Source organism: Oncorhynchus gorbuscha, linkage group LG25 (assembly GCF_021184085.1).
Source record: "Oncorhynchus gorbuscha isolate QuinsamMale2020 ecotype Even-year linkage group LG25, OgorEven_v1.0, whole genome shotgun sequence".
Classification (NCBI taxonomy): Eukaryota; Metazoa; Chordata; class Actinopteri; order Salmoniformes; family Salmonidae; genus Oncorhynchus; species Oncorhynchus gorbuscha.
Window position 1 is genome coordinate 38,407,220 of NC_060197.1, and position 23,191 is coordinate 38,430,410.

Below are 23,191 nucleotides of genomic sequence, written 5' to 3' on the forward strand. Positions count from 1 at the left end.
CAACTATAGTGTTATTTTACTGTTACTCAGTGTTCTATTAATGTAACTCAGTGTTCTATTACTGTAACTCAACTATAGTGTTCTATTAATGTAACTCATCTGTAGTGTTCTATTACTGTAACTCAGTGTTCTGTTACTGTAACTCAACTATAGTGTTCTATTACTGTTACTCAGTGTTCTATTACTGTAACTCAACTATAGTGTTCTATTACTGTAACTCAGTGTTCTATTACTGTAACTCAACTATAGTGTTCTATTACTGTAAGTACAGTGTTCTATTAATGTAACTCAACTATAGTGTTCTATTACTGTTACTCAGTGTTCTATTAATGTAACTCAGTGTTCTATTACTGTAACTCAACTATAGTGTTCTATTAATGTAACTCATCTGTAGTGTTCTATTACTGTAACTCAGTGTTCTATTACTGTAACTCAACTATAGTGTTCTATTACTGTAAGTACAGTGTTCTATTAATGTAACTCAACTATAGTGTTCTATTACTGTTACTCAGTGTTCTATTAATGTAACTCAGTGTTCTATTACTGTAACTCAACTATAGTGTTCTATTAATGTAACTCATCTGTAGTGTTCTATTACTGTAACTCAGTGTTCTGTTACTGTAACTCAACTATAGTGTTCTATTACTGTAACTCAACTATAGTGTTCTATTACTGTAACTCAGTGTTCTATTACTGTAACTCAACTATAGTGTTCTATTACTGTAAGTACAGTGTTCTATTAATGTAACTCAACTATAGTGTTCTATTACTGTTACTCAGTGTTCTATTAATGTAACTCAGTATTCTATTACTGTAACTCAACTATAGTGTTCTATTAATGTAACTCATCTGTAGTGTTCTATTACTGTAACTCAGTGTTCTATTACTGTAACTCAACTATAGTGTTCTATTACTGTAAGTACAGTGTTCTATTAATGTAACTCAACTATAGTGTTCTATTACTGTTACTCAGTGTTCTATTAATGTAACTCAGTGTTCTAATACTGTAACTCAACTATAGTGTTCTATTAATGTAACTCATCTGTAGTGTTCTATTACTGTAACTCAGTGTTCTGTTACTGTAACTCAACTATAGTGTTCTATTACTGTAACTCAACTATAGTGTTCAATTACTGTAACTCAACTATAGTGTTATTTTACTGTAACTCAGTGTTCTATTATTGTATCTCAACTATAGTGTTCTATTACTATAACTCAGTGATCTATTACTGTAACTCAACTATAGTGTTCTATTACTGTTACTCAGTGTTCTATTACTGTAACTCAACTATAGTGTTCTATTACTGTTACACAGTGTTCTATTACTGTAACTCAACTATAGTGTTATATTACTGTAACTCAACTATAGTGTTCAATTACTGTAACTCAACTATAGTGTTATTTTACTGTAACTCAGTGTTCTATTATTGTATCTCAACTATAGTGTTCTATTACTATAACTCAGTGATCTATTACTGTAACTCAACTATAGTGTTCTATTACTGTTACTCAGTGTTCTATTACTGTAACTCAACTATAGTGTTCTATTACTGTTACTCAGTGTTCTATTACTGTAACTCAAATATAGTGTTCTATTACTGTAACTCAGTGTTCTTTTACTGTAACTCAACTATAGTGTTCTATTACTGTAACTCAACTATAGTGTTATTTTACTGTAACTCTGTGTTCTATTACTGTAACTCAGTGTTATATTACTGTAACTCAACTATAGTGTTCTATTACTGTTACTCAGTGTTCTATTACTGTAACTCAACTATAGTGTTCTATTACTGTAACTCAGTGTTCTATTACTGTAACTCAACTATAGTGTTCTATTACTGTAAGTACAGTGTTCTATTAATGTAACTCAACTATAGTGTTCTATTACTGTTACTCAGTGTTCTATTAATGTAACTCAGTGTTCTATTACTGTAACTCAACTATAGTGTTCTATTAATGTAACTCATCTGTAGTGTTCTATTACTGTAACTCAGTGTTCTATTACTGTAACTCAACTATAGTGTTCTATTACTGTAAGTACAGTGTTCTATTAATGTAACTCAACTATAGTGTTCTATTACTGTTACTCAGTGTTCTATTAATGTAACTCAGTGTTCTATTACTGTAACTCAACTATAGTGTTCTATTAATGTAACTCATCTGTAGTGTTCTATTACTGTAACTCAGTGTTCTGTTACTGTAACTCAACTATAGTGTTCTATTACTGTAGCTCAGTGTTCCATTACTGTAACTCAATTATAGTGTTCTATTACTGTAACTCGACTATAGTGTTCTATTACTGTAACTCAACTATAGTGTTTTATTACTGTCACTCAACTATAGTGTTCAATTACTGTAACTCAACTATAGTGTTCTATTACTATAACTCAGTGATCTATTACTGTAACTCAACTATAGTGTTCTATTACTGTTACTCAGTGTTCTATTACTGTAACTCAACTATAGTGTTCTATTACTGTTACTCAGTGTTCTATTACTGTAACTCAACTATAGTGTTCTATTACTGTAACTCAGTGTTCTTTTACTGTAACTCATCTATAGTGTTCTATTACTGTAACTCAACTATAGTGTTATTTTACTGTAACTCTGTGTTCTATTACTGTAACTCAGTGTTATATTACTGTAACTCAACTATAGTGTTCTATTACTGTTACTCAGTGTTCTATTACTGTAACTCAACTATAGTGTTCTATTACTGTAACTCAGTGTTCTATTACTGTAACTCAACTATAGTGTTCTATTACTGTAAGTACAGTGTTCTATTAATGTAACTCAACTATAGTGTTCTATTACTGTTACTCAGTGTTCTATTAATGTAACTCAGTGTTCTATTACTGTAACTCAACTATAGTGTTCTATTACTGTAACTCAGTGTTCTATTACTGTAACTCAACTATAGTGTTTTATTACTGTCACTCAACTATAGTTTTCTATTACTGTAACTCAACTATAGTGTTATATTACTGTAACTCATCTATAGTGTTTTATTACTGTAACTAAACTATAGTGTTCTATTACTGTAACTCAACTATAGTGTTCTATTACTGTAACTCAACTACAGTGTTCTTTTACTCTAACTCTGTGTTCTATTACTGTAACTCAGTGTTCTATTACTGTAACTCAACTATAGTGTTTTATTACTGTAACTCAACTATAGTGGTCTATTACCGTAACTTAACTATAGTGTTCTATTACCGTAACTCAACTATGGTGTTCTATTACCGTAACTACAGTGTTCTATTACTGTAACTCAACTATAGTGTTCCATTACTGTAACTCAACTATAGTGTTCCATTACCGTAACTCAACTATAGTGTTCTATTACTGTAACTACAGTGTTCTATTACCGTAACTCAACTATAGTGTTCTATTACTGTAACTCAGTATTCTATTACTGTAACTCAACTACAGTGTTCTATTCATGTAACTCAACTATACTGTTCTATTACTGTAAGTACAGCGTTCTATTACTGTAACTCACCTATAGTGTTCTATTGCTGTAACTCAACTATAGTGTTCTATTACCGTAACTCAACTATAGTGTTCTATTACTGTAACTCAACTATAGTGTTCTATTACTGTAACTCAACTATAGTGTTATATTACTGTAACTCATCTAGTGTTTTATTACTGTAACTCAACTATAGTGTTCTAGTACTGTAACTCAACTATAGTGTTCTATTACTGTAACTCAACTATAGTGTTCTTTTACTGTAACTCTGTGTTCTATTACTGTAACTCAGTGTTATATTACTGTAATTCAACTATAGTGTTCTATTACTGTTACTCAGTATTATATTACTGTAACTCAACTATAGTGTTCTATTACTGTTACTCAGTGTTCTATTACTGTAACTCAACTATAGTGTTCTATTACTGTAACTCAACTATAGTGTTTTATTACTGTAAGTCAACTATAGTGTTTTATTACTGTAACTCAACTATAGTGTTTTATTACTGTACCTCAACTATAGTGTTCTATTACTGTAACTCAACTATAGTGTTTTATTACTGTAACTCAACTATAGTGTTCTATTACTGTACCTCAACTATAGTGTTTTATTACTGTAACTCAACTATAGTGTTCTATTAATGTAACTCAACTATAGTGTTCTTATACTGTTACTCAACTATTGTGTTCTATTGCTGTTACTCATTTTAATAACCTAATTGTATTATCTATGCATAGTCACTTCACCCTTACTTACAAGTACATGTTACCTCAATTACCTCATCTAACCTGTACCCCCATACATTGAATCTGTTCTGGTACCCCCTGAATACAGCCTCATTATTGCCTGAATACAGCCTCATTATTGCCTGAATACAGCCTCATTATTGCCTGTATACAGCCTCATTATTGCCTGTATATAGCCTCATTATTGCCTGAATACAGCCTCATTATTGCCTGAATACAGCCTCATTATTGCCTGTATATAGCCTCATTATTGCCTGAATACAGCCTCATTATTGCCTGAATACAGCCTCATTATTGCCTGAATATAGCCTCATTATTGCCTGAATACAGCCTCATTATTGCCTGTATACAGCCTCATTATTGCCTGTATATAGCCTCATTATTGCCTGAATACAGCCTCATTATTGCCTGAATACAGCCTCATTATTGCCTGTATATAGCCTCATTATTGCCTGTATATAGCCTCATTATTGCCTGTATATAGCCTCATTATTGCCTGAATACAGCCTCATTATTGCCTGTATATAGCCTCATTATTGCCTGAATACAGCCTCATTATTGCCTGAATACAGCCTCATTATTGCCTGTATATAGCCTCATTATTGCCTGAATACAGCCTCATTATTGCCTGAATATAGCCTCATTATTGCCTGAATACAGCCTCATTATTGCCTGAATACAGCCTCATTATTGCCTGTACATAGCCTCATTATTGCCTGAATACAGCCTCATTATTGCCTGTATATAGCCTCATTATTGCCTGAATACAGCCTCATTATTGCCTGAATACAGCCTCATTATTGCCTGAATACAGCCTCATTATTGCCTGTATATAGCCTCATTATTGCCTGTATATAGCCTCATTATTGCCTGTATATAGCCTCATTATTGCCTGAATACAGCCTCATTATTGCCTGTATATAGCCTCATTATTGCCTGTATATAGCCTCATTATTGCCTGTATATAGCCTCATTATTTTTATTTTATTGTTGCTCTTTTATTTTTGTTAAACTTTAGTTTACTTAGTAAATATTTTCTTAACTCTTATTTTTCTTAAAACTGCATTGTTGGCTAAGGGCTTGTAAGTTATTATTTCACAGTAAGGTACCTGTTGTGTTCAGCGCATGTGACAAATAAAATTTGATTTGATTTGATTTAATAACTTAGTCTTATTACTAGTCGCATGTGATGTACTCATAATATCATACATACTTTCTTTCCACTTTCCTTAGGGCCCTGGGGGAAGCAGAGAGCCATCGGTCCCAGTGGGTGGTCCCTCCAAGCTGCTTCCTGTCAGTAAGTCTGTCTGTACAGTCAACCTGCTCACAGACACCTGTGGAGCCCTGGGCGCACTGCAGCCACAGGCCTTAACCATTACACCACAGGAGGGTGTGTGTGTGTGTGTGTGTGTGTGTGTGTGTGTGTGTGTGTGTGTGTGTGTGTGTGTGTGTGTGTGTGTGTGTGTGTGTGTGTGTGTGTGTGTGTGTGTGTGTGTGTGTGTGTGTGTGTGTGTGTGTGTGTGTGTGTGTAGGCAGGGGTCCAAAATAACCAGACCCACTGAGCATTGAGCACATGTAACTTCCCTCTTCCAGAATCCACCCCTTCAGCCCCCTGCTCAGTCAGTCAGACAGTCAGTCAGACAGTTAGACAGTAAAAGAGAGAGACTGTTACAGAACAGGAACAGAGCATCTCACAGAGTGGTGCGGTCAAGGGCAAAGTCATTAATTAATCCTGACAAGACATCAAAAACCTGGACTACTGTGGGGACTGGTGGGGGATACAGTACGTGGACTGAGGGGTGTGCGTGTGTGTGTGTGTGTGTGTTTTCACATGCGCGTGCACGTGCGTGAGTATGTATTTTGGACTCCAGCTAGGCCCATAATATTCAAAGCTCGTTTTCATACACTGAAGGCAATCTGAATCTCAATGTCACCTACAAAGTCTTAACAAGGTTTCAATTAACTGGTTAGCAGAGCAGCCATGCTTAAGAGGAGAGCTAATTAGATAACAGCAGATATGAAATGAGCATGACGCAGGGAAGGAAAGACATGGAGGGACGGAAAGACATGGAGGGACGGAAAGACATGGAGGGACGAAAAGACATGGAGGGACAGAAAGACATGGAGGGACGGAAAGACATGGAGGGACGGAAAGACATGGAGGGACAGAAAGACATGGAGGGACGAAAGACATGGAGGGACGGAAAGACATGGAGGGACGGAAAGACATGGAGGGACGGAAAGACATGGAGGGACAGAAAGACATGGAGGGACGGAAAGACATGGAGGGACGGAAAGACATGGAGGGACAGAAAGACATGGAGGGACAGAAAGACATGGAGGGACTGAAAGAAATGGAGGGACGGAAAGACATGGAGGGACTGAAATACATGGAGGGACGGAAAGACATGGAGGAACGGAAAGACATGGAGGGACGGAAAGACATTGAGGGACGGAAAGACATGGAGGGACAGAAAGACATGGAGGGACGGAAAGACATGGAGGGACGGAAAGACATGGAGGGACAGAAAGACATAGAGGGACAGAAAGACATGGAGGAACGGAAAGACATGGAGGGATGGAAAGACATGGAGGGACAGAAATACATGGAGGGACGGAAAGACATGGAGGGACGGAAAGACATGGAGGGACGGAAAGACATGGAGGGACGGAAAGACATGGAGGGACAGAAAGACATGGAGGGACGGAAAGACATGGAGGGACAGAAAGACATGGAGGGACGTAAAGACATGGAGGGACAGAAAGACATGGAGGGACAGAAAGACATGGAGGGACTGAAAGACATGGAGCGACAGAAAGACATGGAGGGACTGAAAGACATGGAGGGACAGAAAGACATGGAGGGACAGAAAGACATGGAGGGACTGAAAGACATGGAGGGAAAGACATGGAGGGACAGAAAGACATGGAGGGAAAGACATGGAGGGAAAGACATGGAGGGACGGCAAGACATGGAGGGACGGAAAGATATGGAGGGAAAGACATGGAGGGACGGAAAGATATGGAGGGAAAGACATGGAGGGACAGAAAGACATGGAGGGACAGAAAGACATGGAGGTATGGAAAGACATGGATGGAGGGACAGAAAGACATGGAGGGACAGAAAGACATGGAGGGATGGAGAGACATGGAGGGACGGAGAGACATGGAGGGAAATATGGAGAGAAAGATATGGAGAGAAATATGTGGAGGGAAGGAAAGACAAGGAGGGATTGAAAGACATGTAGGGAGGGAACGACAAGGAGGGATTGAAAGACATGTAGGGAGGGAACGACAAGGAGGGATTGAAAGACATGGAGGGGTGCATCAGATTCACAACTGTCAGTGTCCGTGCTAGCTGGGCTAACAACAACATGTATGATTACTGATGCTAGCATTGGATATGCTTGTGGAAGCAGAACAACTTGTGTCGTTGACAGGTGCCGGTGTCGTACTGCAGTACTACCAGTAGAGCTGGTATGTGTCTCTATGGACACGGGCCTTACTTTTTTTAATCATTTAGCAATTTTCGAGCAAACGGAATGAGCAGCAGCTACGTTTGGCTACGTATGGACTGTTAGAGGAATTCCCGTGAGAGAGTAACAGTCTTCTGGTCAGACTCCAGAGACGGGCACATCGTGCACCACTCCCTAGCATTCTTCTCGCCAATGTCCAGTCTCTTGACAACAAGGTTGATGAAATCCGAGCAAGGGTAGCATTCCAGAGGGACATCAGAGACTGTAACGTTCTTTGCTTCACGGAAACATGGCTCACTGGAGAGACGCTATCGGAGGCGGTGCAGCCAGCGGGCTTCTCCACGCATCGCGCCGACGCGTATGCCTTATGGCTAACGAGACATGGTGTGATGAAAGAAACATACAGGAACTCAAATCCTTCTGTTCACCTGATTTAGAATTCCTTACAATCAAATGTAGACCGCATTATCTACCAAGAGAATTATCTTCGATTATAATCACAGCCGTATATATCCCCCCCAAGCAGACACATCGATGGCTCTGAACGAACTTTATTTGACTCTTTGCAAACTGGAATCCATTTATCCGGAGGCTGCATTCATTGTAGCTGGGGATTTTAACAAGGCTAATCTGAAAACAAGACTCCCTCAATTTTATCAGCATATCGATTGCGCAACCAGGGGTGGAAAAACCTTGGATCATTGTTACTCTAACTTCCATGACGCATATAAGGCCTTGCCCCGCCCTCCTTTCGGAAAAGCTGACCACGCCTCCATTTTGTTGATCCCTGCTTACAGACAGAAACTAAAACAAGAGACTCCCACGCTGAGGTCTGTCCAACGCTGGTCCGACCAAGCTGACTCCACACTCCAAGACTGCTTCCATCACGTGGACTGGGATATGTTTCGTATTGCGTCAGATAACAATATTGACGAATACGCTGATTCGGTGTGCGAGTTCATTAGAACGTGCGTTGAATATGTCGTTCCCATAGCAACGATTAAAACATTCCCTAACCAGAAACCGTGGATTGATGGCAGCATTCGCGTGAAACTGAAAGCGCAAACCACTGCTTTTAATCAGGGCAAGGTGACTGGTAACATGACCGAATACAAACAGTGCAGTCATTCCTCCGCAAGGCTATCAAACAAGCTAAGCGTCAGTACAGAGACAAAGTAGAATCTCAATTCAACGGCTCAGACACAAGAGGCATGTGGCAGGGTCTACAGTCAATCACGGACGACAAGAAGAAATCCAGCCCAGTCACGGACCAGGATGTCTTGCTCCCAGGCAGAGTAAATAACTTTTTTGCCCGCTTTGAGGACAATACAGTGCCACTGACACGGCCTGCAACTAAAACATGCGGACTCTCCTTCACTGCAGCCGAGGTGAGTAAGACATTTAAACGTGTTAACCCTCGCAAGGCTGCAGGCCCAGACGGCATCCCCAGCCGCGCCCTCAGAGCATGCGCAGACCAGCTGGCCGGTGTGTTTACGGACATATTCAATCAATCCCTATACCAGTCTGCTGTTCCCACATGCTTCAAGAGGGCCACCATTGTTCCTGTTCCCAAGAAAGCTAAGGTAACTGAGCTAAACGACTACCGCCCCGTAGCACTCACTTCCGTCATCATGAAGTGCTTTGAGAGACTAGTCAAGGACCATATCACCTCCACCCTACCTGACACCCTAGACCCACTCCAATTTGCTTACCGCCCAAATAGGTCCACAGACGATGCAATCTCAACCACACTGCACACTGCCCTAACCCATCTGGACAAGAGGAATACCTATGTGAGAATGCTGTTCATCGACTACAGCTTGGCATTCAACACCATAGTACCCTCCAAGCTCGTCATCAAGCTCGAGACCCTGGGTCTCGACCCCGCCCTGTGCAACTGGGTACTGGTTTTAAGTTCCTCGGCATACACATCACAGACAAACTGAATTGGTCCACTCACACAGACAGCATCGTGAAGAAGGCGCAGCAGCGCCTCTTCAACCTCAGGAGGCTGAAGAAATTCAGCTTGTCACCAAAAGCACTCCCAAACTTCTACAGGTGCACAATCGAGAGCATCCTGGCGGGCTGTATCACCGCCTGGTACGGCAACTGCTCCGCCCACAACCGTAAGGCTCTCCAGAGGGTAGTGAGGTCTGCACAATGCATCACCGGGGGCAAACTACCTGCCCTCCAGGACACCTACACCACCCGATGTTACAGGAAGGCCATAAAGATCATCAAGGACAGCAACCACCCGAGCCACTGCCTGTTCACCCCGCTATCATCCAGAAGGCGAGGTCAGTACAGGTGCATCAAAGCTGGGACCGAGAGACTGAAAACAGCTTCTATCTCAAGGCCATCAGGCTGTTAAACAGCCACCACTAACATTGAGTGGCTGCTGCCAACACACTGACACTGACACTGACTCAACTCCAGCCACTTTAATAATGGGAATTGATGGGAAATGATGTAATTATATCACTAGCCACTTTAAACAATGCTACCATATATAATGTTACTTACCCTACATTATTCATCTCATATGCATACATATATACTGTACTCTATATCATCGACTGCATCCTTATGTAATACATGTATCACTAGCCACTTTAACTATGCCACTTTGTTTACATACTCATCTCATATGTATATACTGTACTCGATACCATCTACTGTATCTTGCCTATGCTGCTCTGTACCATCACTCATTCATATATCCTTATGTACATATTCTTTATCCCCTTACACTGTGTATAAGTCAGTAGTTTTGGAATTGTTAGTTAGATTACTTGTTGGTTATTACTGCATTGTCGGAACTAGAAGCACAAGCATTTCGCTACACTCACATTAACATCTGCTAACCATGTGTATGTGACAAATAAAATTTGATTTGATTTAATGTGAGTGGATATTAATTATTTGACTAGACTACCTGTATTTGACATGGTGTTGTTATTTCGCTGAACACTAGATTTTTATTTTATTTTTGGCAGTGAAACAAGGCTACTCAGGCGAGAAAAAACCTCACCCAAATGTATTGCCCCATTTGAAAATGTAAATGGAATGTTTGAAAATGGGAAGAAAAAACAAATATATATATATATATATATAATAAAATAAAAATGTAAACGTGAATCCCATTTTTATTTTGCGTACCCCCAACGGCAGTGCGCGTACCCCTGTATACTACATACTATTAGTTAATTTTAGTTAACTGTAAACTAACGGTATCCTTTCAGTTGAGCGTACTAGCGCTTCGACCTGTCTACCGGAAGTTGATGCTGTTGCTATGCAACGTCTTGCTAGCTTGCTAGCACAACAAATGACTAGCTAGATATCATACAACGTTGGGTGTGTTCGTAAATTCAATCTGGAGTGCTCTGGGCCTTCGTAAATTCAGAGCATTTCACTCTCAGAGAGTTCAGAGAGCATACTGGACACTCTGGTCGCGGAGTAGGGCTGATCCAAGCATTCTGACCTCACAACGGCAATGAAACACCCATGCTAACTGACTAACGTTGGCGAGCTTGCTAGCTACTTCCAGACACAAACGAGAGAACACCTCACTCTGACCATTTTACTCACCCTAGCAGAGCTGGTTAGGCTGTTTTCATGTTATCCAGAGTGTTGGTGACTGTAACTGTACTGCTGGCAACAATTCAATTCAGCTTTTTTTGCCAACGTTTACGTTTACTATATTCAACTCGTGTTGAGCATTCGTAAATTCATCAGTTATTCGAGCGAATTAACAATGTCCATTGTGAACGCACCACGACCGTACCGCTTAGCTAAGCTAAGAATGAATAACAAATTGTCAGCCAACGTAACTTCTTTGAAAAGTCATTACTTTATTACATTGCTTAAAACATTTGTCATAATTATTAAAAGCAATGAATTTGTATCCTCTCTCGTCAGACTTCGGCTGCATATTTCCTGCATGTATACTTCGTATTTTGGCAAGTACGACATCCTGGAACTTTTAGCAATACTAACTATATCCATACTATGACCAGTAAGCATACTAACTATATCCATACTATGACCAGTAAGCATACTAACTATATCCATACTATGAACAGTGAGCATACTAACTATATCCATACTATGACCAGTAAGCATACTAACTATATCCATACTATGACCAATAAGCATACTAACTATATCCATACTATGACCAGTAAGCATACTAACTATATCCATACTATGACCAATAAGCATACTAACTATATCCATACTATGACCAGTAAGCATACTAACTCTATCCATACTATGACCAATAAGCATACTAACTATATCCATACTATGACCAGTAAGCATACTAACTATATCCATACTATGACCAATAAGCATACTAACTATATCCATACTATGACCAATAAGCATACTAACTATATCCATACAATGACCAGTAAGCATACTAACTATATCCATACTATGACCAGTAAGCATACTAACTATATCCATACTATGACCAGTAAGCATACTAACTATATCCATACTATGACCAGTAAGCATACTAACTATATCCATACTATATCCATACTATGACCAGTAAGCATACTAACTATATCCATACTATGACCAGTAAGCATACTAACTATATCCATACTATGACCAGTAAGCATACTAACTATATCCATACTATATCCATACTATGACCAGTAAGCATACTAACTATATCCATACTATGACCAGTAAGCATACTAACTATATCCATACTATGACCAGTAAGCATACTAACTATATCCATACTATGACCAGTAAGCATACTAACTATATCCATACTATGACCAGTAAGCAGACTAACTATATCCATACTATGACCAGTAAGCATACTAACTATATCCATACTATGACCAGTAAGCATACTAACTATATCCATACTATGACCAGTAAGCATACTAACTATATCCATACTATGACCAGTAAGCATACTAACTATATCCATACTATATCCATACTATGACCAGTAAGCATACTAACTATATCCATACTATGACCAGTAAGCATACTAACTATATCCATACTATGACCAGTAAGCATACTAACTATATCCATACTATGACCAGTAAGCATACTAACTATATCCATACTATGACCAGTAAGCATACTAACTATATCCATACTATGACCAGTAAGCATACTAACTATATCCATACTATGACCAGTGAGCATACTAACTATATCCATACTATATCCATACTATATCCATACTATGACAAGTAAGCATACTAACTATATCCATACTATATCCATACTATATCCATACTATGACCAGTAAGCATACTAACTATATCCATACTATATCCATACTATATCCATACTATGACCAGTAAGCATACTAACTATATCCATACTATGACCAGTAAGCATACTAACTATATCCATACTATATCCATACTATATCCATACTATGACCAGTAAGCATACTAACTATATCCATACTATGACCAGTAAGCATACTAACTATATCCATACTATGAACAGTGAGCATACTAACTATATCCATACTATGACCAGTAAGCATACTAACTATATCCATACTATGACCAGTAAGCATACTAACTATATCCATACTATGACCAGTAAGCATACTAACTATATCCATACTATGACCAGTAAGCATACTAACTATATCCATACTATGACCAGTAAGCATACTAACTATATCCATACTATGACCAATAAGCATACTAACTATATCCATACTATGACCAGTAAGCATACTAACTATATCCATACTATGACCAGTAAGCATACTAACTATATCCATACTATGACCAGTAAGCATACTAACTATATCCATACTATGACCAGTAAGCATACTAACTATATCCATACTATGACCAGTAAGCATACTAACTATATCCATACTATGACCAGTAAGCATACTAACTATATCCATACTATGACCAGTAAGCATACTAACTATATCCATACTATGACCAGTAAGCATACTAACTATATCCATACTATGACCAGTGAGCATACTAACTATATCCATACTATATCCATACTATATCCATACTATGACCAGTAAGCATACTAACTATATCCATACTATGACCAGTAAGCATACTAACTATATCCATACTATGACCAGTAAGCATACTAACTATATCCATACTATGACCAGTAAGCATACTAACTATATCCATACTATATCCATACTATATCCATACTATGACCAGTAAGCATACTAACTATATCCATACTATGACCAGTAAGCATACTAACTATATCCATACTATGAACAGGGAGCATACTAACTATATCCATACTATGACCAGTAAGCATACTAACTATATCCATACTATGACCAATAAGCATACTAACTATATCCATACTATGACCAGTAAGCATACTAACTATATCCATACTATGACCAGTAAGCATACTAACTATATCCATACTATGACCAGTAAGCATACTAACTATATCCATACTATGACCAGTAAGCATACTAACTATATCCATACTATGACCAGTAAGCATACTAACTATATCCATACTATGACCAGTAAGCATACTAACTATATCCATACTATATCCATACTATGACCAGTAAGCATACTAACTATATCCATACTATGACCAGTAAGCATACTAACTATATCCATACTATGACCGGTAAGCATACTAACTATATCCATACTATGACCAGTAAGCATACTAACTATATCCATACTATGACCAGTAAGCATACTAACTATATCCATACTATGACCAGTGAGCATACTAACTATATCCATACTATATCCATACTATATCCATACTATATCCATACTATGACCAGTAAGCATACTAACTATATCCATACTATATCCATACTATATCCATACTATGACCAGTAAGCATACTAACTATATCCATACTATATCCATACTATGACCAGTAAGCATACTAACTATATCCATACTATGACCAGTAAGCATACTAACTATATCCATACTATATCCATACTATATCCATACTATGACCAGTAAGCATACTAACTATATCCATACTATGACCAGTAAGCATACTAACTATATCCATACTATGACCAGTAAGCATACTAACTATATCCATACTATGAACAGTGAGCATACTAACTATATCCATACTATGACCAGTAAGCATACTAACTATATCCATACTATGACCAATAAGCATACTAACTATATCCATACTATGACCAGTAAGCATACTAACTATATCCATACTATGACCAGTAAGCATACTAACTATATCCATACTATGACCAATAAGCATACTAACTATATCCATACTATGACTAGTAAGCATACTAACTATATCCATACTATGACCAATAAGCATACTAACTATATCCATACTATGACCAGTAAGCATACTAACTCTATCCATACTATGACCAATAAGCATACTAACTATATCCATACTATGACCAGTAAGCATACTAACTATATCCATACTATGACCAATAAGCATACTAACTATATCCATACTATGACCAATAAGCATACTAACTATATCCATACTATGACCAGTAAGCATACTAACTATATCCATACTATGACCAGTAAGCATACTAACTATATCCATACTATGACCAGTAAGCATACTAACTATATCCATACTATGACCAGTAAGCATACTAACTATATCCATACTATATCCATACTATGACCAGTAAGCATACTAACTATATCCATACTATGACCAGTAAGCATACTAACTATATCCATACTATATCCATACTATGACTGTTATGCAGGTGAATGAGGACCCAAAAGCGACTTGGCGAAAACAGAGTCTTTAATCCAGTAAAGTAAATCTACAATCATAAAGCATAATTCCACTCGTAATGACGAGAACAGACTGGAGACTCGATCATGAACTGCAGGTTGCCTCGGAAAGGCACTTGAACGTAGCAGACTCAGACACCTGCTCACCACGCAGCATCTGAGGGAAACACGACACGACAGGGCGATACACAGACACAGCACGGTGAACAATAGACAAGGATCCGACAGGGCAGAAACGGAAAACAAGGGGAGAAATAGGGACTCTAATCAGGGAAAAAGATAGGGAACAGGTGTGGGAAGACTAAATGATTGATTAGGGGAATAGGAACAGCTGGGAGCAGGAACGGAACGATAGAGAGAAGAGAGAGAGGAAGGGAGAGAGAAAAAGGGGAACGAGCCTAAAAAGACCAGCAGGGGGAAAATGAACAGAGGGAAAAGCAAAATGACAAGACAATCTAAGACAAAACATGACAGTACCCCCCCACTCACCGAGTGCCTCCTGGCGCACTCGAGGAGGAATCCTGGCGGCAACGGAGGAAATCATCAATAAGTGAACGGTCCAGCACGTCCCGAGACGGAACCCAACTCCTCTCCTCAGGACCGTAACCCTCCCAATCCACTAAGTATTGGTGACCCCGTCCCCGAGAACGCATGTCCATGATCCTACGTACCTTGTAAATAGGTGCGCTCTCGACAAGGACGGGAGGGGGAGGAAGACGAACGGGGTGCGAAGAAAGGGCTTGACACAGGAGACATGGAAGACAGGATGGACGCGACGAAGATGTCGCGGAAGAAGCAGTCGCACAGCGACAGGATTGACGACCTGGGAGACACGGAACGGACCAATGAACCGCGGAGTCAACTTACGAGAAGCTGTCGTAAGAGGAAGGTTGCGAGTGGAAAGCCACACTCTCTGGCCGCAACAATACCTTGGACTCTTAATCCTACGTTTATTGGCGGCTCTCACAGTCTGTGCCCTGTAACGGCAAAGTGCAGACCTCACCCTCCTCCAGGTGCGCTCACAACGTTGGACAAACGCTTGAGCGGAGGGAACGCTGGACTCGGCAAGCTGGGATGAGAACAGAGGAGGCTGGTAACCCAGACTACTCTGAAACGGAGATAACCCGGTAGCAGACGAAGGAAGCGAGTTGTGAGCGTATTCTGCCCAGGGGAGCTGTTCTGCCCAAGACGCAGGGTTTCTGAAAGAAAGGCTGCGTAGTATGCGACCAATCGTCTGATTGGCCCTCTCTGCTTGACCGTTAGACTGGGGATGAAACCCGGAAGAGAGACTGACGGACGCACCAATCAAACGACAGAACTCCCTCCAAAACTGTGACGTGAATTGCGGGCCTCTGTCTGAAACGGCGTCTAACGGGAGGCCATGAATTCTGAACACATTCTCGATGATGATTTGTGCCGTCTCCTTAGCGGAAGGAAGTTTAGCGAGGGAATGAAATGTGCCGCCTTAGAGAACCTATCGACAACCGTAAGAATCACAGTCTTCCCCGCAGACAAAGGCAGACCGGTAATGAAGTCTAGGGCGATGTGAGACCATGGTCGAGAAGGAATGGGGAGCGGTCTGAGACGACCGGCAGGAGGAGAGTTACCTGACTTAGTCTGCGCGCAGTCCGAACAAGCAGCCACGAAACGGCGCGTATCACGCTCCTGAGTCGGCCACCAAAAGCGCTGGCGAATAGACGCAAGAGTGCCTCGAACACCGGGATGACCAGCTAACTTGGCAGAGTGAGCCCACTGAAGAACAGCCAGACGAGTGGAAACAGGAACGAAAAGGAGGTTACTAGGACAAGCGCGCGGCGACGCAGTGTGCGTGAGTGCTTGCTTAACCTGTCTTTCAATTCCCCAGACTGTCAACCCGACAACACGCCCATAAGGAAGAATCCCTCGGGATCAGTAGAAGCCACAGAAGAACTAAACAGACGGGATAAGGCATCAGGCTTGGTGTTTTTGCTACCCGGACGGTAAGAAATCACAAACTCGAAACGAGCGAAAAACAACGCCCAACGAGCTTGACGGGCATTAAGTCGTTTGGCAGAACGGATGTACTCAAGGTTCTTATGGTCTGTCCAAACGACAAAAGGAACGGTCGCCCCCTCTAACCACTGTCGCCATTCGCCTAGGGCTAAGCGGATGGCGAGCAGTTCGCGGTTACCCACATCATAGTTGCGTTCAGATGGCGACAGGCGTTGAGAAAAATAAGCGCAAGGATGAACCTTATCGTCAGACTGGAAGCGCTGGGATAGAATGGCTCCCACGCCTACCTCTGAAGCGTCAACCTCGACAATGAATTGTCTAGTGACGTCAGGAGTAACGAGGATAGGAGCGGACGTAAACGTTCTTTTAGAAGATCAAAAGCTCCCTGGGCGGAACCGGACCACTTAAAACACGTCTTGACAGAAGTAAGAGCTGTGAGAGGGGCAGCAACTTGACCGAAATTACGAATGAAACGCCGATAGAAATTAGCGAAACCTAGAAAGCGCTGCAACTCGACACGTGACCTTGGAACGGGCCAATCACTGACAGCTTGGACCTTAGCGGAATCCATCTGAATGCCTTCAGCGGAAATAACGGAACCGAGAAAAGTAACGGAGGAGACATGAAAAGAGCACTTCTCAGCCTTCACGTAGAGACAATTCTCTAAAAGGCGCTGTAGAACACGTCGAACGTGCTGAACATGAATCTCGAGTGACGGTGAAAAAATCAGGATATCGTCAAGATAGACAAAAACAAAGATGTTCAGCATGTCTCTCAGAACATCATTAACTAATGCCTGAAAAACAGCTGGCGCATTGGCGAGACCAAACGGCAGAACCCGGTACTCAAAATGCCCTAACGGAGTGTTAAACGCCGTTTTCCACTCGTCCCCCTCTCTGATGCGCACGAGATGGTAAGCGTTACGAAGGTCCAACTTAGTAAAGCACCTGGCTCCCTGCAGAATCTCGAAGGCTGATGACATAAGGGGAAGCGGATAACGATTCTTAACCGTTATGTCATTCAGCCCTCGATAATCCACGCAGGGGCGCAGAGTACCGTCCTTTTCTTAACAAAAAGAACCCCGCCCCGGCCGGAGAGGAAGAAGGCACTATGGTACCGGCGTCAAGAGACACAGATAAATAATCCTCGAGAGCCTTACGTTCGGGAGCCGACAGAGAGTATAGTCTACCCCGAGGAGGAGTGGTCCCCGGAAGGAGATCAATACTACAATCATACGACCGGTGAGGAGGAAGGGAGTTGGCTCGGGACCGACTGAAGACCGTGCGCAGATCATGATATTCCTCCGGCACTCCTGTCAAATCGCCAGGTTCCTCCTGAGAAGTGGGGACAGAAGAAATGGGAGGAATGGCAGACATTAAACACTTCACATGACAAGAAACGTTCCAGGATAGGATAGAATTACTAGACCAATTAATAGAAGGATTATGACATACTAGCCAGGGATGACCCAAAACAACAGGTGTAAAAGGTGAACGAAAAATCAAAAAGAAATAGTCTCACTGTGGTTACCAGATACTGTGAGGGTTAAAGGTAGTGTCTCAAATCTGATACTGGGAAGATGACTACCATCTAAGGCGAACATGGGCATAGGCTTGTCTAACTGTCTGAAAGGAATGTCATGTTTCCGAGCCCATGCTTCGTCCATGAAACAACCCTCAGCCCCAGAGTCTATCAAGGCACTGCATGTAGAACCCGAACCGGTCCAGCGTAGATGGACCGACATAGTAGTACAGGATCTAGATGGAGAGACCTGAGTAGTAGCGCTCACCAGTAGCCCTCCGCTTACTGATGAGCTCTGGCCTTTTACTGGACATGAATTGACAAAATGTCCATCAAATCCACAATAGAGGCACAGGCGGTTGGTGATCCTCCGTTCCCTCTCCTTAGTCGAGATGCGAATACCTCCCAGCTGCATGGGCTCAGTCTCTGAGCCAGAGGAGGGAGATGGTTGCGATGCGGAGCAGGGAAACACCGTTGACGCGAGCTCTCTTCCACGAGCTTGGTGACGAAGATCTACCCGTCGTTCTATGCGGATGGCGAGAGCAATCAAAGAGTCCACACTGGAAGGAACCTCCCGAGAGAGAATCTCATCTTTGACCACTGCGTGGAGTCCCTCCAGAAAACGAGCGAGCAGCGCCGGCTCGTTCCAGTCACTAGAGGCAGCAAGAGTGCGAAACTCTATAGAGTAATCCGTTATGGATCGATCACCTTGGCATAGGGAAGCCAGGGCCCTAGAAGCCTCCCTACCAAAAACTGAACGGTCAAAAACCCGAATCATCTCCTCTTTAAAGTTCTGGTAATTGTTTGAACAATCAGCCCTTGCCTCCCAGATAGCTGTGCCCCACTCTCGAGCCCGGCCAGTAAGGAGTGAAATGACGTAAGCAACCCGAGCTCTCTCTCTAGAGTATGTGTTGGGTTGGAGAGAGAACACAATATCACACTGGGTGAGAAAGGAGCGGCACTCCGTGGGCTGCCCGGAGTAGCAAGGTGGGTTATTAACCCTAGGTTCCGGAGGCTCGGCAGGCCAGGAAGTAACAGGTGGCACGAGACGAAGACTCTGGAACTGTCCAGAGAGGTCGGAAACCTGAGCGGCCAGGTTCTCCACGGCATGGCGAGCAGCAGACAATTCCTGCTCGTGTCTGCCGAGCATGGCTCCTTGGATCTCGACGGCAGTGTTACGAGCGTCTGTAGTCGCTGGGTCCATTCTTTGGTCGGATCCTTCTGTTATGCAGGTGAATGAGGACCCAAAAGCGACTTGGTGAAAACAGAGTCTTTAATCCAGTAAAGTAAATCTACAATCATAAAGCATAATTCCACTCGTAATGACGAGAACAGACTGGAGACTCGATCATGAACTGCAGGTTGCCTCGGAAAGGCACTTGAACGTAGCAGACTCAGACACCTGCTCACCACGCAGCATCTGAGGGAAACACGACACGACAGGGCGATACACAGACACAGCACGGTGAACAATAGACAAGGATCCGACAGGGCAGAAACGGAAAACAAGGGGAGAAATAGGGACTCTAATCAGGGAAAAAGATAGGGAACAGGTGTGGGAAGACTAAATGATTGATTAGGGGAATAGGAACAGCTGGGAGCAGGAACGGAACGATAGAGAGAAGAGAGAGAGGAAGGGAGAGAGAAAAAGGGGAACGAGCCTAAAAAGACCAGCAGGGGGAAAATGAACAGAGGGAAAAGCAAAATGACAAGACAATCTAAGACAAAACATGACAATGACCAGTAAGCATACTAACTATATCCATACTATGACCAGTAAGCATACTAACTATATCCATACTATGACCAGTAAGCATACTAACTATATCCATACTATGACCAGTAAGCATACTAACTATATCCATACTATGACCAGTAAGCATACTAACTATATCCATACTATGACCAGTAAGCATACTAACTATATCCATACTATGACCAGTAAGCATACTAACTATATCCATACTATGACCAGTAAGCATACTAACTATATCCATACTATGACCAGTAAGCATACTAACTATATCCATACTATATCCATACTATGACCAGTAAGCATACTAACTATATCCATACTATGACCAGTAAGCATACTAACTATATCCATACTATGACCAGTAAGCATACTAACTATATCCATACTATGACCAGTAAGCATACTAACTATATCCATACTATGACCAGTAAGCATACTAACTATATCCATACTATGACCAGTGAGCATACTAACTATATCCATACTATATCCATACTATATCCATACTATGACCAGTAAGCATACTAACTATATTCATACTATATCCATACTATATCCATACTATGACCAGTAAGCATACTAACTATATCCATACTATGACCAGTAAGCATACTAACTATATCCATACTATGACCAATAAGCATACTAACTATATCCATACTATGACCAGTAAGCATACTAACTATATCCATAATATGACCAATAAGCATACTAACTATATCCATACTATGACCAGTAAGCATACTAACTATATCCATACTATGACCAGTAAGCATACTAACTATATCCATACTATATCCATACTATGACCAGTAAGCATACTAACTATATCCATACTATGACCAGTAAGCATACTAACTATATCCATACTATGACCAGTAAGCATACTAACTATATCCATACTATGACCAGTAAGCATACTAACTATATCCATACTATGACCAATAAGCATACTAACTATATCCATACTATGACCAGTAAGCATACTAACTATATCCATACTATGACCAGTAAGCATACTAACTATATCCATACTATATCCATACTATGACCAGTAAGCATACTAACTATATCCATACTATGACCAGTAAGCATACTAACTATATCCATACTATGACCAGTAAGCATACTAACTATATCCATACTATGACCAGTAAGCATACTAACTATATCCATACTATGACCAGTAAGCATACTAACTATATCCATACTATGACCAGTAAGCATACTAACTATATCCATACTATGACCAGTAAGCATACTAACTATATCCATACTATGACCAGTAAGCATACTAACTATATCCATACTATGACCAGTAAGCATACTAACTATATCCATACTATGACCAGTAAGCATACTAACTATATCCATACTATGACCAGTAAGCATACTAACTATATCCATACTATGACCAGTAAACATACTAACTATATCCATACTATGACCAGTAAGCATACTAACTATATCCATACTATGACCAGTAAGCATACTAACTATATCCATACTATGACCAGTAAGCATACTAACTATATCCATACTATGACCAGTAAGCATACTAACTATATCCATACTATGACCAGTAAGCATACTAACTATATCCATACTATGACCAGTAAGCATACTAACTATATCCATACTATGACCAGTAAGCATACTAACTATATCCATACTATGACCAGTAAGCATACTAACTATATCCATACTACAAACACCATTTACATCACAAATGGTACGTTTAGTGTGGTTAGAATGACTATTCAAACACAGCTATGTTTCTTTTCTCACGGACCCTCTCTCTCTCTCTCTCTCTCTCTCTCTCCCTCCACCTCTCTCTCTCTCTCTCTCTCTCCCTTACTTATATTTTCTCGCTCCCCTACCCTCTCCCTCCACCTCTCTCTCTCTCCTCTGCACAAAGTGATGCGATGGCACTAATTGACTACCCTCCGCAGGCTGCAGCCAATCAGATCACAGCAACAGGGATTACCGAGGGCCACTGCCAAAGAGAAAAAGAGAACAGAAGGAGAAAAGGAAACGGTTAGAGGAGTAGAACATACTAATTCTATCCATTCTCACTCATTTCACTCTCATCAGCACTCAATGTTACCGCTGCTCTTCTTCATTGATCCAGAGGGCGTCTATAAAAGACGGCTCAGCTGAATAGGCTTCCACTCTGTACTGTCTGCGTGCGTGCGTGTGTGCCTGCGTGTGTGTCCCCCAGACTGTTGGCAAGCTGAATAGCATTGGCTCCAGCTCTGAATTCTCTCTCTCCAGACACCCTTGTCTGACCACCTGACCACGGTTAGACCCACACTCCTATTCTAACAACCCCTTTCTCTCTATTGTCTCTCCCATCTCTCCATCTACTCCACAGAGAGGGGGGGGGGCTGATGAGCAGTGTTGGGGAGTAGTGTCATTCAACTAGTAATTTATCTACATTTTGCAGTAGCTTGGT

The 23,191-nt window shown here is 41.0% G+C and overlaps 1 protein-coding gene across 7 annotated transcripts in view; it reads right to left on the reverse strand.

Moving 5' to 3' along the window:
• The window catches only part of LOC124013620 (neurexin-2-like), a 1,135,017-nt gene that overhangs the window by 1,080,890 nt on the left and 30,936 nt on the right, over positions 1–23,191 (reverse strand). The window lies entirely within an intron of this gene.